General features: G+C 40.7%; 1 pseudogene; it reads right to left on the bottom strand.

The window, feature by feature from the left end:
- Positions 1-1,610: 1,610 nt before the first annotated feature.
- LOC116586016 lies at positions 1,611-2,806 on the bottom strand (annotated as a pseudogene).
- Positions 2,807-21,189: the final 18,383 nt, after the last annotated feature.

Genomic DNA, 21,189 nt, shown 5'->3' with positions numbered 1-21,189 from the left:
GTAGATACCAAGGACTCAGAGCAGGTATTTTACTAGTAGAGGGCTAAGCATATATTTGTTGAATAAGTGAATTATACATTTGACTGTCATCTGAACCTCAGCTTGGTTGAGAGAAAGAACATAGAAAGGGCTTTGATGTCACCCATCTACTCATGCACACATCTATCCACTCAATAAACATTTATTGAGCAACTGCTACATTCCAGGTTGGGAGCAATACTTGGGTGATACAAAGATCAATGAGGTATGCTTCCTATCCTTTGGTACCCTCACAAAGTACCTAATTTTTGTTGCTGTTGTTTTAAAGATTTTTTATTTATTCATCTGAGAAAGAGAGCACAAGCAGAGAGAGAGGACTCCGATATGGGGCTGAGATCATGACCTGAGCCACGATCAAGAGCCAGCTGCTTAACCAACTGAGCCACCCAGACACCCCACAAAGTACCTAGTTTTCCTGGGACCTTCACCACCAATGTAGTGAAGGCAGTGGGAAGGAACATGTTAGTTAGTACGTGAGCACAGAGTAACCAGATGTCACATAATGCCAGACCCCATAAAGGCTGTCAGCTTTTGTCTAATGCAACAGACACACTCAATAGGGTGTTAATTAATGGTGTCACATGCTTTGGAAGGTTTGACTTCAGATGTGAGCCTTGTTACAAAGAGAAAATGTAGTCACGTCACACATGCATACACATAGGCAAACACACACAAATGGGTGGGGGCAAAAACACAGAGAGACACAGAATATACTTTGTAGATTCCTCCTCTTCCTTTCAATCTATGAGTAGACAGGAGAGAGAGCTAGCGAGGGAAACTCTGTTCCCTTCACATGACTGTTAGGTAGTATAAGCATTTCCCATGAAAAGTATCTTAAATTCTGCTCTTGACCAGGTAGTCCTGGTCTACCTCTAATGGGCTTAGAAAAATGGGCTTCATTTTTATACAACACAGCTTCCCCCTGTTCCATGGACTTAGTGTCTACCAGCTGTCTCAAAACTGTACTGAGCAAGCTAGGGATGTGTGTGTGTGTGTGTATGCTGGGAGGTAAGTGGGTAGATTACATAGTTGAGGATTTTTTTTTCCCAAGAGAATATTAAGTCGTTTATTGATTACACATGATAATGGATGATACACAAGCTTTAATCCCATCTATAATTTTATCTGATATCATAATTCAATTTAGATATATTGCATAGGATGTGCCAACAATCATATTAATAACCAAATATACTCCAGAACTTTGCTTGGGTGACCTTTTAATGGTGAACTCCAGGTCACAACACATTACCTGTCAGTTCAACTACACCAAGGTTTGTGCAGACAATGGGTTCTGTGCCCAAGCAGGTTGCAAATAAATTTCGAATGGAACATGGTATCACCCTGAAGGAATTCTAACTTCACACTGTTGGGGTAGTATACCAAGATGGCTTCAGAGTAGACTAACTTTACACAGCACATTTTAAAAAAAGACACATTTATTCAGCGTCATGATCAGACTATTACATTTAGCAATCAACAGCATGGGTGCAAAAAAAAAAAATCTACATTAAAACCCTTTGTTGGAATGCTTTACACTTTCCACAGAACAGAAACTAAAATAACCTGTTATACAATTAGTTACAAATACAGTCCTCAAATTTTTTTGCCCATACACATGAGTATTGTCTAAAACATGTCTTCTTTGTAGCAGCTAGGCCCTGCCACCACTGTGCTTGGCTGAGTTCACAAATCTGTTGTAACCTGTAGCTTCCCTGTCACTTCTCTGGCTCTCCTCTCCTGCTAAGCTTTGTTTCCTACTAGTAATTAAAAACCTTCTGCCACTGCCGTAGCTGCTGCTGCTGCTGGAACCACCATAGCCACCTTGGTTTCGTGGTTTGGCGAAGTATTGGCCTCCACCACCATAAGGGCCAGAGCTTCTGCCTCCAAAATTGCCTCCTTTCATGGGTCCAAAATTTGAGGATTGATTGTTGTAATTGCCAAAATCATTATAGCTTCCGCCACCTCCAAAGTTGCTTCCATCATTACCAAATCCGTTATAGCCATCCCCACTGCCACCATATCCACCACCACCTCGACTGCCACCAAAGCCACCTCGACCACTGAAGTTTCCTCCGCGACCAAAGTTGTCATTCCCACCAAAACCACCTCCACGACCACCACCAAAGTTTCCAGAACCACTTCGACCTCTTTGGCTGGATGAAGCACTAGCCATCTCTTGCTTAGAGAGCGCTTTCCTTACTTCACAGTTGTGGCCATTCACAGCATGGTATTTTTGAATGACAATCTTGTCTACAGAATCATGGTCATCAAATGTTACAAAAGCAAAACCCCTCTTTTTGCCACTGCCTCGGTCAGTCATGATCTCAATCACTTCGATTTTCCCCTACTGTTTGAAATAATCTCTTAGATGATGTTCTTCAGTGTCTTCTTTAATGCCACCAACAAAAATCTTTTTCACAGTTAAGTGGGCACCAGGTCTTTGAGAGTCTTCTCTTGAGACAGCCCTCTTTGGTTCCACAACTCTTCCATCCACCTTGTGTGGCCTTGCATTCATGGCTGCATGCACCTCCTCCACAGTGGCATAGGTGACAAACCCAAAGCCTCTGGAGCGCTTGGTGTTCGGATCTCTCATTACCACACAGTCCGTAAGTGTTCCCCATTGCTCAAAATGGCTCCTCAGACTCTCATCGGTTGTTTCAAAGCTCAGACCTCCGATGAAGAGCTTCTCCAGCTGTTAGGGCTCTTTGGGAGACTCTGACTTAGACATGACGGCAGTGGGAGGGGAGACTTTAAAGATGCTTATTCAGCGGTGTCCACAGGCAGAAAGGAGTAACCTAACTAACCACAGATGGTGTGTCACTGGCTCTTGAAATCAACCTAGGGGGTTAAAACCAGAAAATAAAAAACCAAATAGAAAAAAAGGAAAAAAAAATTGGTGTATAGTGCATGTTTTAAGTTTTACTGTTATTTTTGGGTGAAATTTTTATTTCAGCTTTAGGACCCTAGGGTGTGTGTGTGCGTGTGTGTGTGTGTGTGAGTGAGTATGGGCATGGTCTGGATTGTGATATAATGTGTTTTTCACTCGGTCAAGCTAAAAACAAATTGAAAGCCCCCGATGTTGAAACCTCCTGGTAAATTCCCGAGCATGGGTCTGAGGTTGGACTACCTGGTATCTGGCCTCACAGGCTGGCCGTGCCAAAGAGCACGCTGCTACAGGCTGTAAACTGAGCAGATAGAATAGGAAATATGAGCTGGAAGTCATGTAATTGGGGCTACACAAACATCTTAATCATGACCCTGTGAGCCCTTGAGAATTAGGATTAGAAGTTCTGGAATTTTCCAACAAGAGTAGGATGGTCATGGCTTTTTGAAAGTATATTTTAATTCACACTAAAATGTGTGAATAATAACGCATGGGTACTTCAACTCCGTTTCTCCTTTGCTGAATGTGGTGGGGCACATGGGTTCGGAGAGCCTGGTGTCCAGACGTGCAGGAGGGCCTCATGAGTCACTCAGTGGCAAAACTCTGTAAGAGCTAATTTCCCATTTGGCCTGTGCACTCATCCCAGTCACTTGAAGCTTAACACAGTGGACTGAAGTAACACTCTCGGTGGGTGAGTTGGAGTGGAGACAAAGGCGGTGATGATGTACTGACTCCTCCCGGGCATTTTCTTGACTTAGAAGAAGTGGGTTCACTCCGATGACCCACCCACAAAACTTCTGTTTTCTAGCTTAGCTGTTACCACTACATGCTCTTAAGACTTTTTTGTTGTTGTTAGAGACTAGGATACCTGATTATATCCTAGCAAACAAGATATGATGAAATGGAAAGCAAAAAGTTAAAAGAAAGAAGTTGGGGCACCTGGCTGGCTCAGTTGGTAAAGCATGTAACTCTTGATCTCAGGGTCATGAGTTCAAGCCCCATGTTGGGTATAGAGGTTACTTAAAAACAAAATCTTAAAAAAACAAATAAAAACAAAAGAAAGAAGTTAATGTCAATCTCTCACCCTTTTGCCCCCAAATAGTATTTGCTCTAAAGAAGGGTAGAAATCTTTTAGGAACTGACCATTCTAGAGCCTGTAGGAGACACTCAGACTCTCTCCCATTATTACACCTTCTTATTCTCTGTTGTGTACACATTTCAAAACTGCTTTAATAACGTAAGATTTCATAGATCTAAAAATGACTTCTTTTTCCTCTTTCTTCCACTGTCTTCCAAGGCACCCCCACAGCACACTCAACTATTAAATTACTCAAAAGTGCTGAGTTTAGCTGGAGACGTTCAAATGTAAGGTCTCTGTAGAAATTATGGGAATATGAGATGCTATCAAGCAGAAATAGAATACTTTGTGAGTGCTTCGGGTAGGGGAGTTTCCTTTTATAGTTATGAATGCAATTCATGCATTTCAGCACCTCTGTCTTATTTGATTTGATACTCCTAGCACGGTGCCTGACATTTAATAATTGTTTGACGAATGAATGTTTCATCAATTCCCCCAGAAAGGCATATTTCGTTATACAACCTCTGTTAAAATAGAAGCGATTACAACCTAAATAAGTCACTATGTAATGAGAAGATTAGCGATGTCTTCATTTTGGATACAAGTAATGAAGATTTGAGAGTGCATTGACGGGGTGTGATTTGTTCTTCTTCCTCTTTTTTTTTTCCCCCCATTTTTAAAGAATATAGCTTTTCAAGATGGAACAAATCATACAGAGAAAAGAAAATAAATGATCTAGCCAAAGAAATGAAGCTTTAACTTGTTAATTGTGTGTGTGTGAGAGAGTGAGAGAGAGAGACTGAAAGGGTGAGAAAAAAAAAAAATTCAACAAATGGCTAAAGGCAGAAAGAAATCCGAAGAAAGACAATGTCTCATTTACATGCGGCTGTGAGACCTTATATTTGTTATTGGATTTGCGGAATGAGAATTGCAGCTCCTGTTTATTTACATTTGTTCTCTGTTTGAAAGACAGCCGGAGAGGTAAAATAAAATGAGCGCGTCTCAAATGCCTTCTAAATTTCCCCTTAAATTGAATTTCTTGTTTTATCAGGGAACAATACTTGCACTGATGTTAGCCAGACAGCTAAAAGGTCAACAAGTTCCCCTGGTTGCCTTTTGTCAAGGGTTTTTGACTTGTCTGTGAATAAAGATCTCCCAGGAGGAAGGCAGACCTGAATTTCCTGTCATCTGGAAGACAGCAATGAATTTGAAAATGTTACAAAAAGCATAAGGGACTAGAGGCACACCTTCTGACCCGCCACGGATACCAATCGCTGCGCATGTAAACATGTACACAGAAATGTTTTGGATTTGTTCTGTCAACTTTTGGTTGTGAAACAAATTGTTCCGCCATAGCCCACCTTGAATACAGAATGAACCCGAGAGGTTTTTTTTGTTGGTGGTGTTGCTATGGCCTGACACCTACTGTGAAGACGCAGGTCTCTCTGCTCTCTCACAAGGCAGGAAGACTGCTCCGATGGGAGCCCAGGGAATTAGAACGAGCAAAGCCCAAGTTCATGACCATGTCACTCTTCCTTGAACCTCCTCAGATCTTCATGTATTTTTCAGCGTCTTGAGATTGCTGAACGGATGGTAATAGCTAAGTCCTCGCTAGCCTCTACAGACAAAAATAAATTAATCTCCCTCACTAAACGTAAGTCGTTCTTTGAAATAAGTGAATTTCTTTTTCTCCAAGAGAGTCCCAAGAAGAAATATTTCCCTCTTGCTTTTTTTATGAAAGTTTGTTTTAGAAAAGGTAAGGGGGCTTCTCTCTTTTTTTTTAGGATTTTGTTTTTAAGTAATCTCTACACCCGACCTGGGGCTCGAAGTCACAACCCCAAGATCAAGAGCGCATGCTCTCCTGCTCACTGACCCAAGGAGGTGCCTACCCCCCAACCTTTTTAAGATTTTACATAGGAGGATATTTTTACAAACACTTTTTTTTTTTGGCTGGAAATTCCTTCCTGTCTGCCTTGAGCCCCATTTAGGTGTCTGGAAGTACCAGCTGCAGAAGATAAGGCTGAGGATTGTGAATTTTCCTTTGGGCTCTTGAGAAAGCACACTCATTTCCTGCATTATTTCTATAGAATCACCCGTGGATCAAAGAGAATTTTAATTCTGTATTTCAGCTGTCACTGGTCAACACATATGCTTCTGCACTGTTAAAAAAACAAAATTCAGCTGGGTAAATGTGAAGATCGAACAGGCTTTATTTAGCCAATCTAAGATTCAGGCATCCCATCTATCAAGCAGAGGGGAGCTCCAAGGAGGTGTACAAAATGGAAGGCTTTAATAGGAAGCAGGGCAGGGCAAGAAATTATTAGCAAAGAAAAGGATTGTTCCAGGCAGGGTCACCTTCCCTTAAGGGAAAGAGGGAGGGGGGTCTTATCATGCAGATGACCTCACCTTCCTTTGGGGAAAGGAGAGGGGCCCATGTGACAGATTACCTCACTGGTGCTTATCAGAAAATTCCGGACTGACTGGTTAAGGCTCTATTTCTGGGGGAGGTTGAAACTGCATCTAGATTAGATATTAAACCCTGTTTGGGGACTTAGCCTAAATGATGCCATTTTGGGTCTGCAATTTTCTTTTTAATGACATTCATTTGGACAGTATTTATTGAGTGCCTTCCTATAAGAGAAGTTGAACCAGGTGCTTTGGAGTAGAAAAGCAACAACAATGGCAACCAGAATGACAAGGAGAGTAATTTGAATGTGAACCGTTTCCAGGGTATGTGCTAAGTGCTAAGATATGGAGTCTCTTCCAAATCTCAGAGAACCCTAGAGAAGGATTTTCTAGGAGGAGGTCGAAGCTCTGGGAGATGGAGTCTACATTCTCTGGTTACATAGCTAGAAAGAGATAGAGCTGTGATTTAAACCTACAGCATTCTTAACCAAAAATCCTCCATGGATTAGTGAACCGTCTTACTGCAAAGAAAGATGCAGCAATTTCAAGTTCATGTTTTACCATGGGTAATAACATGTTTTATCACAAGGCATGCCAAGAGTAGTGAGCTATACCATGTATGACTGGGTGGTGTGAAGATTCAATACCACAAACAGGCTTCAATTCCTCCCCTTTTCTGGTAAATGGTTAGGTTGGTTTTGTTTATTTATTTTTAAAAGATTTTATTTATTTATCTGACAGAGATCACAAGTAGGCAGAGAGGCAGGTAGAGAGAGAGTTGGGGGGAAGCAGGCTCCCCACTGAGTAGAGAACCTGATGCGGGGCTCGATCCCAGGACCCCGGGATCATGACCCGAGCTGAAGGCAGAGGCCCTAACCCACTTGAGCCACCGAGGTGCCCCTGTTATTTATTTATTTATTTATTTTTCAATTTCAGTAAAAGTTTCTATTGGTATTTTCAGGAAGAACCAACAAAGAAGTTCCCACCCTTATCACCAAAAGTAAGGGCACAGAAATGGCCAAGGAATTTAAACAATGCAGCAATGATGGAAGCGTTTAGCTGGATCATGAAATAAACTGTAAAGTTATCATATTTAAATATTTACTATTGGGCTCCTGGGTGGCTCAGTGGGTTAAGCTGCTGCCTTCGGCTTAGGTCATGATCTCAGGGTCCTGGGATCGAATCCTGCATTGGACTCTGCTCGGCAGGGAGACTGTTTCCCTTTCTCTCTGCCTGCCTCTCTGCCTACTTGTGATCTCTCTTTGTCAAATAAATAAATAAAATCTTTAAAAATACTTTACTATTAATCCAATATTCGACTAATCAACAAGCTCAGAAACAGCCCCAGGAATAAATAAAATTTTAGTGTTTGAGAAATGTGACATTTCAAATCAACAAAGGAATATTTAGTGAATGTGCTGAAACAGTTGCTTCACTGATTGGAAAAAAAAATCAAGTTAAATATTTACCTCACACCCTATGCTAAATTAATTCCACACAGATTCAAGAAGTTTTCTGAAATTTGCTTCAGCAGTATTTTATAGCATTATATCTGCAGAATTTTTATATCTTTCAATATGTGTATTTCTAGGTACCTAGGGATTTTGGGTGGTAATATAGATGGTATCTTAAATTAAAAAAATTTTTTTTCTAACTGCTTATTTCTGGTCTATATGAATAAAATTGCATTATGTATATTGATCTTGTATCCGGTGACCTTATAAACCTACTTCCTTTTAAAAAGAGATTTATTTATTTATTTGAGAGAGAGTGTGTGAGCAGGGGGGAGGAGCAGAGGAAGAGGGAGAGAGAAAATCTTCAAGTTGACTCCCACTGAATACAGAGCCTGACACAGGGCTCCATCCCAGGACCTTGGGATCACGACCTGAGCCAAAATCAAGAGTCTGATGCTTAACTGACTGAGCCGCCTGGTCACCCTAAACCTACTTCTTATTTAAAATATTGTATCTATAAGCTTCTTATTTTTAATATTCACAAATATGTTTGATTAAGTTTTAATTCTAGGTTTCTAACAATTTGTATAAATAAGAGCTTTTCTGTGTATGCTCAGATGCTTATATTATTTATATCCTTTATCCTATTAATATGATGAATTATACAGACTTTCAAGTTTTATTAATTTATTTTTTTAATAATTTTATTTTTAAGTAATCTCTACACCCAACATGGGGCTTGAACTCAATGTCGAGATCAAGAGTCACATGCTCTACCGACTGAACCAGCCAGGAGCCCTTGATTTTGAAATTTTAAACCAACTTTGCATTCCTGAAATAAACTTAATTTCATTGTATTGTGTTGTATTAACTTCTTTATATATATCACTGGATTCAGTTTGCTGGTATTTTATTTAAGATTTTTGTGTCTGTGTTATTAGTAAGATGGGCTTACAATTATCCTTTCTTGTAATGTTTTTGTCAAGTTTTATAGAGTAAAAATGAGCTAGAAAGTATTCTCTTTACTTTAATCCTTGGAAGAATTTGTGCAAGAATGACATTATTTCTTTTTAAATATTCAGAACAATTCACCAGTGGAAGTTCTCTGGCCAAAGTTCTGGTATGAGGGTTTTAAAAAAATTCTTTTAAAAAATTTATTTATTTATTAAAAGAGAGAGCGAGTGCACAGAAGTGGGGGGAGGGGCAGCGGGAGAGGAAGAGAGAGAGAATCCCAAGCAGATTCTCTACTGGGCGCAGAGCCTGATGTGGGGCTTGATGTGGAGCTCTGTTCCAAATACCCATGAGATCATGATCTGAGTTGAAATTACAAGTTGGTTGCATAACTGACTGAGCCACCCAGGTGCCCCAGGTATGAAGGTTTTAAATCACAAATCTAATTTGAAATAATTATATTAAATGTAAGAATATATAGAATCATATATTCTATTTCTCCTTATATCAATATGCATATGTTATTCTTTCCTAGGAATTTGTCCATTTCATCTAAATTTATAATTTATTGGCATATTAGTTTATAATATTCCCTTATCATTTTTAAAATACAATTTGTATTTTAGATTAGTTTGGATTTACAAGAAAGTTGCAAAGATAGTACAAAGAGTTCCCATATTTCACACTCTGATTTCCTCTATTACTAACAATTGTATGTTATTATGGCACATTTGTCACAACTAATGAACCAATAATTAACATATATTAATTAACTAACCCCCCTGTTTCATTTGGATTTCATTAGTTTTTGCCTAATGCCTTTTTTTTTTTCCATTCTGGGATTTCATCCAGAGTATCTACATTACATTTAGTTGTCTTATTCCATATCCTCAGACTTTCCTTGTTTTTGATGACCTTGACTATTTCAAGGAGTACTGGTCAGATATTCTGTAGAACGTCCCCCAATTTGGATTTTCTACTGTTTTTCTTATTAGGCTAAACTGATTATATTTTGGGGGGGAAGGAAGACCAGAGAAGTGAAGTATCATCCATATCATGTCATATCAAGGCACACATACTATCTACTGAGCACTGCTGGGCTTAGTCTCACCACCTGAGATCATGACCTGTGCTGACCTGAGCTGAAACCAAGAGTCAGACACTTAACTGACTGAGCCGTCATATCGCCCTTTTCATTCTTAATAGTAATTATTTATTTCTCTCATTGTTTTCTTGACAGTTTTAATAGGATTCTTTTTAATTTTATGCCTTTCCAAAGAACTGATTTAGTTTTGAAGATTCCCTCTATTTTATATTTGTTTTATATTTTATTTATTCAATTGTCTTTGTTATGTTCTTCCTTCCTCCTGCTTTTGGGTTTAACTGCCTGCTCTCTCTCTAACTTCTTGAGAAGATTCCTCAGCTATTTATCATTCTCTTTTCCTTTTTTCTGCTATTTTTAATATTCCAAAACAAGGTTGCCAATTTTTCAGCAATGCATTAGCTGCATCTACAAATTTTGATATGTAATGTTTTATTATCATTCATTTAAAAATATCACCTTATTTTCCCTGTGATTTTGTCTTTGAACTGGTAATTTAGAAACTATTTTCATTATTATTGAAATGTACGGAGATTCCATAGTTTGTTTTTGGTTGTAGATTCCTACCTTAATTCTTCTGTATTCAGACAACATACTCTGTAAGATTTAAGCATTTTGGAATTCATTGAGAGTTGTTTAATGGGCTAACATATGGTCAATATTGGTAAATGTTCCATGCACATTGGCCAGGAGTGGAGATCTCATTACCAGCTATCTGCTTTAAATGCACTGCAGACCATCCTTACTGGCTTTTTGCGGTGGTTAAAACTCTACTTGTTCCCTGAGCCCCCAAGGCTCAGGCTCCAGTAGGGTCTTCTTTCCATCTGATATCTTCACTTGGTCTCCACAGCATCTGTTAAAATCACTGTATTCCTTTTTCATGTCTAGTAGCCTAGATTCCCCCTTTTTTCTGTTCTACTCCATGCAGAATTTCTATGTTCTTTTAGTGCAGAAGCTTCTCTGCTCCGTTGCCACAAACCTCACCTCCTCCTCTCCACTAAAACATACTGTCTTGTAGGCAAATATTGATTTAGGCTGAATTCTGAATCTGCGGGGTCAGACTGAAGTCTCACCACACATATAAATGGAATGAATGTCCCCTCTAAAATGCTTGGGTGCTAACTAATGTAAACAACGGCCTTTAAAAATGGGCGATGCACCTTAATCAGAGGAAAGGAATTTTCCTGGCAAAAGAAGAGCTTTGACCCTTCACAAAGTCTATAAATATGAAATGAAGAACTGCCACCTCCAATGGGAACTTGGATTGGAAATGGGAATTTGATTCATTTCACCTCAGTGAATGTAAAGAAAAATGCAAAAGAATCCTAACATCGACACATTTCTAAACTGACAGCTGCAAGTTTGAAATGGAACCGTGGCTTTTTTTTTTTTTTTTTTAAAGATTTTATTCACCTACTTAACAGAGAGAGACACAGAAAGAGATCGAACACAAGCAGGGGGAGTGGGAGAAGGAGAAGCAGGTCTCCCATGGAGCAGGGAGCTCGATCCCAGGACTCTGGGATCATGACCTGAACCGAAGGCAGATGCCCAACGACTGAACCACCCAGGTGCCCCAACTGTGGCTTTCTTTGAGTTAGCAAGTGTTCTTCTTTCATGTAAACCAGAAAAGTGTATTTCCCTAAAGGAAAGAAAAATATGTAACCAAAAAAAACTGCAAAGGACAGGTGCTAAAACAGGTCTATATTTCAAAGTAATTGTCTTCATATCAGCAGTGATAACACCATGGTTATTCCCACTGGGTTTAAAAAATACAATGTTAAGGACTCTCCCAGGATTATCTTAATCATTTCTCACACTAACCTTGAGGTTCTTACCCCAGTAAGATATTAAATGAGAACACACAGTAAATACTAAGATACAACAGGTACAGCCTTCCTGAGGAGGATGTAAGAGGCAAAGGAAGATCAAAAACCAGGAGGAGCTAGGCTATTATTTCCAGTTGCACCTCAAAGAGCAAGAGCATAGAGGCCACTTACCTTCAGTTTTGTGAGAGGGGCTTAAGGAAGTCCCTGGAGACCTCGTGATGTGTCCCTAGGAGCTGGGGGAGTAGAGTGGATTGCTGTCTGACCCAAGCTTGTGGAATCTCAGGGCAAAATCTGTGACTAGTGCCTGAGGTGGCAGAGACAGAGGGGGACTGGGCACATACCCACCAATGGTGGGGCAGCAAGAATGCCTGAGCTTACGTCTGGACCAGATGTGGGCCAGGTGGAGAGAAAGCTGGACTAAAGCTAACTCCTTAGAGTCTTGCTTAAGAAGACTGCCAGAGCACCACCTGGGTGGCTCAGTGGGTTAAAGCCTCTGCCTTCCCCTCAGGCCATGATCTCAGGGTGCTAGCATCGAGCCCCCGCATCTAGCTCTCTGCTCAGTGGGCAGCCTGCTTCCCCCCGCTCTCTCTGACTGCCCCTCTACCTACTTGTGATCTCTCTTTCTGACAAATAAGTAAATAAAATCTTAAAAAAAAAAAAAAAAAGGAAGAAGAAGACTGCCATGGGGTCCCAGTGGTCTGTAGGGAGTGAGATGCTGGGGGGAAAAAAAGAGCTAGAATAGAGCAGCAGTTGGAGGTATGATCACATGTTTCCATGAGGACCTCAGAAGACATGAAAGTGCCCAAGAGAATAAAGGTCAGTTAAAAAATTATTTTAAAGGTCATCTTTTAAATATGTGCTGGGCCCATATGACGATGAAGGCATCTCATCATGAGACAATCAAGAAAGAACTTCTGTGTTCCTCCTTCTCATCTCTTCTTCTAGCACCTGAATGATACTGGAGTCAAAGCCAATGCTTGCTGGGACGAGGAAGAGAGGGAAATTATACATCAGAGAATGAGAAGAGGGTCATGTCCTTAACAAGTACACTCAAGGAAGTTTTCAGAACACCAGGTTCTGTACCTACAGATCACTGGGAATGGATCATCTTCTCACAGTGCACACACCCACATGAGGGTGCTGCCTTCTCACTATCACATGCACCCCATCTCATGCAAGGGGATCACCCAGTTAGGGTGGAATGCAAACATCCTTTCACAGAATCGGAGGTTGCAGTGTGGATCTATGGCAATCATTTGAATCACTTGTTCATTCCCATGCTATATGAGCCCTTGGCATGAGTCCTTCATTTGCCTATACCCACAGGATATCCAGTGCACTAAATATTTTTGGGATGCCTACCAGATTAGACAATGAGGCCCAACAGGCGAATAACATGGTTTCTGAACTCAAGAAGCTTACGATCTAATAGAAGAGGCAGATGCGTATACGGTGCAGGGTGATAAGAGCTAATGGGGCAGATAAAAGTTGGAGGATAAGGGAGAAAATAGGTTACCTTATGGGGTAAGTTCAAGTAATCTTCTCTATGCGGTGTCTTCAAGAATGCAAGAAAGCTTATGAAGAAGACGGACTTTCAAAGAGGGCTGTACGGTGCATCTGGTTACAGAGTGGGAAACAATCAAGACATCAAGCATGTTGATCTGGTGGGACCACTGGGCGCTGGAGTGGAAGTGTTGGCAGATGAAGCCGAAATCTGGCAGGAACAGACTAGGGAACACGTTAAACCATGGTTGGAACTTCTCACTATAGATGTCAGAAAGCCACAGTTATAAGGTTTCAAGAAGGGTCTATTATTTTATCTGGTACAAGTTTTAGGAAAGTAGTTCTGGTGGCAGAATGGTTTGGGGGGTGGTCACACCAAAGTTACACCCATCCCAAGTGTGTGGAAGTTAGATGGGAAATCCAAAGGGTCTATTTTTTCCTACCTTAATTCTAATCACAATGGAAGGGCCATGGAAATTTTAGCCCAGCAATTCCTGGTATGCTGTTGTATTTCAGGTATAGGTCTCTAGGCTACTCTACAGTTGCTCCAGAAGCAATTAGCTGATTGCAATTAAGTAGCCAAGCTGAGTGTGCTAGATGATTGTTCCAAGATCTTCTAGGGTTGTCAAATGAGATGAATTATGCTAAGGACTAATCCATACGTCGTAACTTTCTTTGAGCCTAGATCCATTTCAGGGTCCACTAAAAATTGCCCATTTGTTTGTGTGCATCCATACAAAATTTTTCTTATGTTTTCAGGGTTCACGGGCCCACTTAAGACGGTCTATTGATCTCCTAGGGGGATCTATTGATCCCCAGGTGCAGGATGCCTACTCTATAACCACTCAATAAACTGCAGGCTAAAATCTTGAGTTGGTGATCAAGCTCCAAAGAGTTGAACATCTCTCTTCATCTAGGAACTTCTACAGTTCACCAGGAGTCTCCTGGCAGATTGGAGCTGAGAATAGGGTCAGGGCTTTATGTTTGGGAGATTTTTGTCAACTGCCATCAGCTTTTAGAGTATCAGTATTACCTGTCTGACCATCTTTGTCCAACTTTGGGGATATAGCAGTAGGGACAGATTTGGGCCGAGTTGAGGGCTTCCAAGGAAAGGCTATGAATTCTGGCATAAATGCACAAGTGAAGGCTTGTCCTGTGTGGCTAAAGTGGCAACAGCAGTCATGAGCTTACTCATGAGGGGCTCCTGAGGGATACTTTGTCTAAGCTCTACCAGTGCTGGCCTTGGGGTCCGTCTCTGTACAAGTCAAGCCAATGGAGTTCCCCACACTTTAGTTTCTCATTTCATTATCACCAAACTTTTTACAGTCCCAAATATATATAATTGGACTCATAAAAGATCAATGATGAACAGAAAAATAGAAAAGAAAACATGTCTAATCTCACGTTACTGCCTGTTTGCTATCCGAGAACCCTGAGCCACTGGAAACTCTACTTGAAGTGTCTTGCTGAGTTACTCTGTAACTCAAATTTAATATGTGTGCATTTTTGGCACAGTGATTGCTTTACTAAGTATTTTTGGCACCTTGGTTTTGGCACTTCAAAATGCAACCCATAGACCTTCACAGTTTTATAAAGACTGCTTTCCCACATACTAGCTTTCTGTGGTTGCCTAAAAAATCCACATGCAAAGAGCTTTTTCAAAGCAATGCAATAGCCCCAAGACTGATGCTGGGTATACACATGCATTAGAAAATATCTAGCATCAATACAGTATACACTTATGTTCTTGAGGACAGAGCAAAACTGCATTTCTTTAAGCACACAGGTACATGTCTCTTCTGTCTCCAAAGATTGGCAAAAAATGAGAAACCATTAAAAACCATTCTGCCATCTTGGTAAATAACAATAATGACAAGAACAACAAAAAAAGAATCCCGCCAGCATGCAATCTTATCTGCTAGTGCAGCTAGATTTATTATATTAATATGTGCTGAGACTTTAAAAAATAGTGATCCTCTATAATCTGGCCAGACTTGATTTTATCATGGTGCTACTATAGAGAGATACACAATATGGCTCTCGGAAATGCAGGTCTCTTTTAATCAGGACCCCGTGTGGACTAGATCTTATCAAGACTAAGAGGCTAACAGACATTATCTATTCCTTGTTTATTTATTTTTTGAAAGTGTACTAAAGTCAGCTTGCCCAAAGAATGGGAAGACCCCACTAGCTATATTTATTTCTATACAATGACGATGGCTTGCTGAGACCAGCTGTGTTTAGCAGCATGATCCTTGTTATGGTGATATACCAGAGCCCTAGTCCCTTCACTTTTAAAGTTTTCATTTTGTAAAGAAATGTTGTTTTGTACTCATCCTGGACATAGAGCTTTGTCTAGCTAAACCGTGAATCTTGCTTAAAACTCAGCTTAGGCATTGCTTCCTCTAGGAAGACATCTTTTTGTTAGTTTTTTTTTCCTCATTGAAGTAGAGTTGCCACACAATGCTACCTTAGATTCAGATGCACAGCTTTGTGACTGGACAAGACTGTATGTTACATCATCCTCACCACAAGTGTAACTACCATATGTCATGGTACAATGCTATTAGAACATCATTGACTATATTCCCTATGCTGTGCCTTTCATCCCTCGACTCTTCATTTCACAGAGGGAAGCCTGCATCTCCCACTCCTCTCCCCCCATTTTGTTCATTCCTCTATCTTCTGGCAACCAACAATTTGTTCTCTGTGTTTATGGGTCTGTTTCTGCTTTAGAAAATCATCTTTGACGGTCTTTGGGACACGTGTTTTTGGTATGTCCTGAAGAGAGCACAGGGAGTAAATTCAACTGGTGCATCTTAAATAAGATGTAGTTTTGGTCCAAAGGATTATATCCTGTTGGTATTTCCACTAAGTTTTCTGCTTCTACAGAGCATTCAACATTACTTCTTAATGGAAGGGCCATATAATTAGGTATAAAACTGCATACTTCAAAAAGAAATTGGAGGAAAGATACAACCTTTGGAGACAGACCACTTGGTCATGAGCCTTGACTCTTGTTAAAAGCTGCATGACTTTGGCCAACCTACAAAACATCTCTTAGTCTTATTTTCTTCATTTATAAAACAGGAGGGATAACAAACAAATAACAATAACCAATCAGGAGGGATAGTACTTACTTTATAGATTCTTTGTGTGTATTCAAGGCAACAATATATATAATTGTGCTGTTACTATTACTACCATTTTCACTGGCAGTTGCCCAGGCTGGCCTGTCTCTTCTCTTCTGATTCTCTTCTGAATGATCTTCATGGTTTCTCCAGAAGCTCAGTTTAAAGGGACCATCTACTCATTCAGAAAAGAACTGTTTTTAGGCTGAAGTGCATGAGCATTCAGAATGTACTCCCTTCCAGTGACAGAATAAATGCACCCCAGAGTGATAAGCTCTGGTGATGGGTGTCACCTCTACCTCTGTGTGAAGGAGTTGAGGGCAGTGTAGACTTCTTCCTTTGTACCATAAGCTAAAGAGCAGAAAATGGCATGCCTCTCTGGGTGCCTGGGAGTGAAGGGCAGTATCATAACCACTGAGTACCTTTCACAGCAGGCCACGGTGAGGGGAGAGAGATGGTGAAGTTGGACTCACCCGCAGCGCTAAGCAGAACCAGAGCAGAAGAAAGAAGGAAAAAGAAAATGGTCTGTGCTGGTCTAGCTCATAGGGAGGGGTCCCTGGGACCCACCATCTGGGGCCTGCCATTGAGTAAAAGAATGTTCCAGTCCAGTGCCCTCAGCAGTTTCTAGGAAAGAGCCCAAGGAACCAAAACTAGGAGAATGCCTTCCTTCCGCCCTCAGAAGTAAACGTTACCCAAGGAAGGAAAACTTCATCCATCAAGGAACTCACAAGAATTCCATTTCCTTTGGTCCCAGGCAGCAAATTCAGGAGCAAGATGTAGGCCAACAGTTGCTTTCTGAAGCTAGAAATTCCACTCAAAAGTTTGGGCTAAGAGAAACGTAAATGTAATAATGTGTATCTCGAAACTCATTTAGACCGAAAAAAATGAGTTATTTACTCATTCTTCACAGAACACCAAAAATATTTATAAATATAACTCAGATTTCTGCCTCCCCACATAAAGGCTCTCCAATTACTTCTCACTGCATGTTAAGTAAAAGTTAATAGCCAAACTCATGAGCCTGAACCACGTGGACTGAGGGGAAAATGTCGGCCCTCTATCCAGTCTCATCGTGAATACATTCCCACCAGAGTACACTTCTGGTTCCTCAAATCCCTGGCTGTTTCTTGCCCTGGACTTTTGGCACAGGATGTTTCCCAAGGTCTCTGAATGGCTGTGCCTTTTTTTTTCAGATTCTAGTTTCAGTGTCACTTACTCAGAGAGACCTGTGTATCTCAACTAAAGTCAATTACCCTGTTCTTCCTTACTCTTCGTTTCATCATTTTTTTTTCAAAAGATCTTATTTATTTATTTGACAGAGAGAGATCACAATCAGGCAGAGCAGCAGGCAGAGAGAGAGATGGAAGCAGGCTCCCTGCCTAGCAGAGAGCCCAAGGTGGGACTCGATCCCAGCATCCTGGGATCGTGACCTGAGCCGAAGGCAGAGGCTTAACCCACTGAGCCACCCAGGCACGCCTCGCTTCATCATTTTGATCTTAAAACTTCAGTCTACGACCACCTTCCTGGCTTATGGACATACTTTTCCCCCTGCTCCCACCCCCATCATCTGCACTTAAAATTAAGTTCCAGGGAAGGAAGAATTTTATTATCTTAGTCACTACTGTCTCCTGTATCTAGAACATGCTTTGCACATAGTAGGAACTCAGTGAATATAGGTAGAATGATCGAATGAGTTATTATGAAGTTTCAAAAAACACTGGCTCCTAAAATAAGGTAAGAGCATAGAAAAAGCAGAGGAGTGGTAGGCCATAAAACTGGAAATGCTAGAGCCAAACTCCATTTTAAGTTTTTCTTCATGACTGACCCCATATACTTTTATCAGAGCATGATGCAATAGAAGTTTGTGTACAAAAATCTTTGCAGTTGCCGCTTGGCTGAAAAACTCCATTTCATGGCTCTTTTTTCTCCAAATACAGCATGTTTGGGTGCCTTGTCAATAAAGGCAAAACCTATATGCAGCACTTTTGATGTGCCCAGTGCTAACAGAAAGGCTGTGTGTGGATTAAATTATATATCTTTACAATAAGCCTAGAAGGTAGGGGGTGATATTTCCCCCATTTCACAAAAGAGACAACAGAGGCGTAACAAGTTCAACTATCACGTAAGGTCATATAGATACAGAACAACTGAGCAGAGATTTGAACCCAGGGAGTCTGACTCCAGAATCTATGCTCTTTACCCCTGTGAGGTACTAATATTTGGTTCCTTGATTACATTTCTGTTTGAAGAACTCTGAGAAACATTTATTTGCTACCCTTCAGGTATGGAGCATCTTCTTTTCATTTATTTCTGAAGGTCACTTCAGCTATTTGAGTTACTACACCATTTCTTAATGTCTGTGCATTTCAAAGTCCATTTCAATGATGACAACAACTCGTAGGTATGCTCTTTACTTGGGGAAATTAGAACAGCATGTCCTTGACTATAAGCTCTCTCAGGATTCATGCTGTCCACACTAAATAGGATAGGCGGTGAATTGTGCGTGAAGATGGCAGGCTCAAAGAGACTCAGGTTGTACATTAAATATTTGTTTTTCTGGAACCATTTGCCATATTTTTGTCCTTCCATCGGCTTCAGCTAAATACAGAGATCTGGTGAATGAAACTGTTGATAAATAGAACAAACTGCTAACACGAAGAAATGCTTCTAATTCTCAAAGAAGGTAAAATCCTCTCACAGGGAAAGAGGAAGTGAGATGTGGACCAAAATGCTGAATTCAAGCAGAAAGACACTAAGCCTACTTCTTGTCTTTTGTTTTTACCGTGCCAAAGGGCTGAATGTAGAAACCGGTTACTGTCTTGTGGGGCTGTGCAACAATTATTCACAGCAGATATCCTTCAAATTTGACTATGTCCTCTCAAGATAAGCCACCAATTAGGGTGCCTAGGTGGCTCAGTAGGTTAAGTGTCTGCCTTCAGCTCAGCTCATGATCCTGGCCTCCTGGGATCGAGCCCCCACGAGACTGCTTCTTCCTCTCCCACACCCTGCTTGTACTCTCTTTCATTCTATCAAATAAATAAATAAATAAAATCTTTACAACAAAACAAATTGTAGGAAAAAAAAATGCCTCCAATCCCCTCATCCATCCCTAATTCTCATTGTTGGAAACCCTGCTTTGTGCCTAGAATCAGACTGCCACACCCTCGCCATGTGACCTCAGGCAAGTGACTTACTGGTCAGGATCTCAGAATTCCCGGCTATAAAGTAAGGCTCACATGGGCCATGTGGGAGGGTTACGGGAGTTAAAAATAACATAATTGCAAGGACAGCGCATGGTGGCGGGCACATCCAAGATGGCACCTCTCATTACTGTCCCCAAGTTCATGCTTCCCCATCTGCACATGCATGGTAATGCCACACCTACAGGACACCCGAGTGTCCACCGCTGCTCTTCCTTTGGTTATGTAACCACATTAAACTTCACCATCAAGAACGCAGCCTTGCAGAGCTGGCCTCAAGAAATTTTACCTGAGCCCTGATTTTGAAGAAAACTGTAAAAATGCCCATCTCCCCAAGGGTCACAGAATGATAAGGTACCCCCCCTTTGTTATCTTTTCAGTTAGTTATTTCAACCTATCACAGCATTAAAAGGCTTCCGTAGAAAAGGTCACTCTTGCTCCAATCAAAACATTTCTTTGCTGTTGTGTTCCCAGAGGGGCACACAGGAACAACAATCAATAAGAGAAGCTCGTGGAACATTTTGACTTACCTTTGAGGAATTGCCATTAGGTCAACATATTTTGCTGTGGTTTTATAACCAATAATTTCTCTCATCATGGCATTTCCTAATCACTGGGTCAAAAAAACTGCTGTTGCCATAGTCGGTCTCCATTGGGAACTTTAAGGTATTTTCAGAATTCTGACCTTAATATTTTCTTTCCATTTGGGCATTTTTTTGTTTGTTTGATAATGCAAGGATGATAGTTTCCAAGGATAATAGTTTTTCAAGGATAATAGTTTCCTGTGTTTCAAACACAGGAAACTAAAGGGATAAAACTTCTTCTGCTCTGAGATCTGCCACGAAGTAATTAAGAATTGCTAACCGTTTTTGTCTTTCCATATTTTTAACCTTTACTTTTCTTTTTTAAAAAATACTTTATTTATTCATTTGACAGAGACACAGCAAGAGAGGGAACACAAGCAGGGGGACTGGGAGAGGGAGAAGCAGGCTTCCCACTGAGCGGGGAGTCCAATGTGGGGCTCATCCCAGGACCCTGGATCATGACCTGAGGCGAAGGCAGATGCTTAACGACTGAATCACCCAGTCATCCCTTTATATATTTCAACTATACATATAAGGAATAAAGATACCTTCATTAGTATAATCCCTCATGATTCTGAGTAGTGCCTTTTTCCAAGGTTCAAAACCTGGAATGGGCATAACCTCTACATACTTCCTGTTCCACCGAGAAATGAAGATAGGTTATTGTAGCCTATTTCGAAGTAGAAGAAAATAGCAAGGATTTTTCAAAAGAAAGCTGCTCTGGAAATTTATCAGCCTATAAAGCATAGACCATTATGATGACTCCTTTCATAGTCTGTGAGTCTGCATCCAAATCTCTGTGAACAAGAAAGTCATGTTGCTGGGATCCCAAATGGGAATATGGACAATTGCAGGTGATATGTTAAGCCTGGCAATTTTAGAGAGTTCCTGGAAACTCTCTGGAAAGTTCGGGAAGTTTCTGGAAGCTTTATAAAGCAAATGTAACTCCTAGAAGTTCACTTATGAGCCATGAGAGATGTGAAAAAGGCCCATAGATAATGTTGGCAAATTTCAAGCAAGACTTGCAG

The sequence above is a fragment of the Mustela erminea genome, chromosome 3 (assembly GCF_009829155.1).
Source record: "Mustela erminea isolate mMusErm1 chromosome 3, mMusErm1.Pri, whole genome shotgun sequence".
Taxonomy (NCBI): Eukaryota; Metazoa; Chordata; class Mammalia; order Carnivora; family Mustelidae; genus Mustela; species Mustela erminea.
Note: the sequence above shows the minus strand (reverse complement) of the source record. Positions and strands in the feature narration are given on the sequence as shown.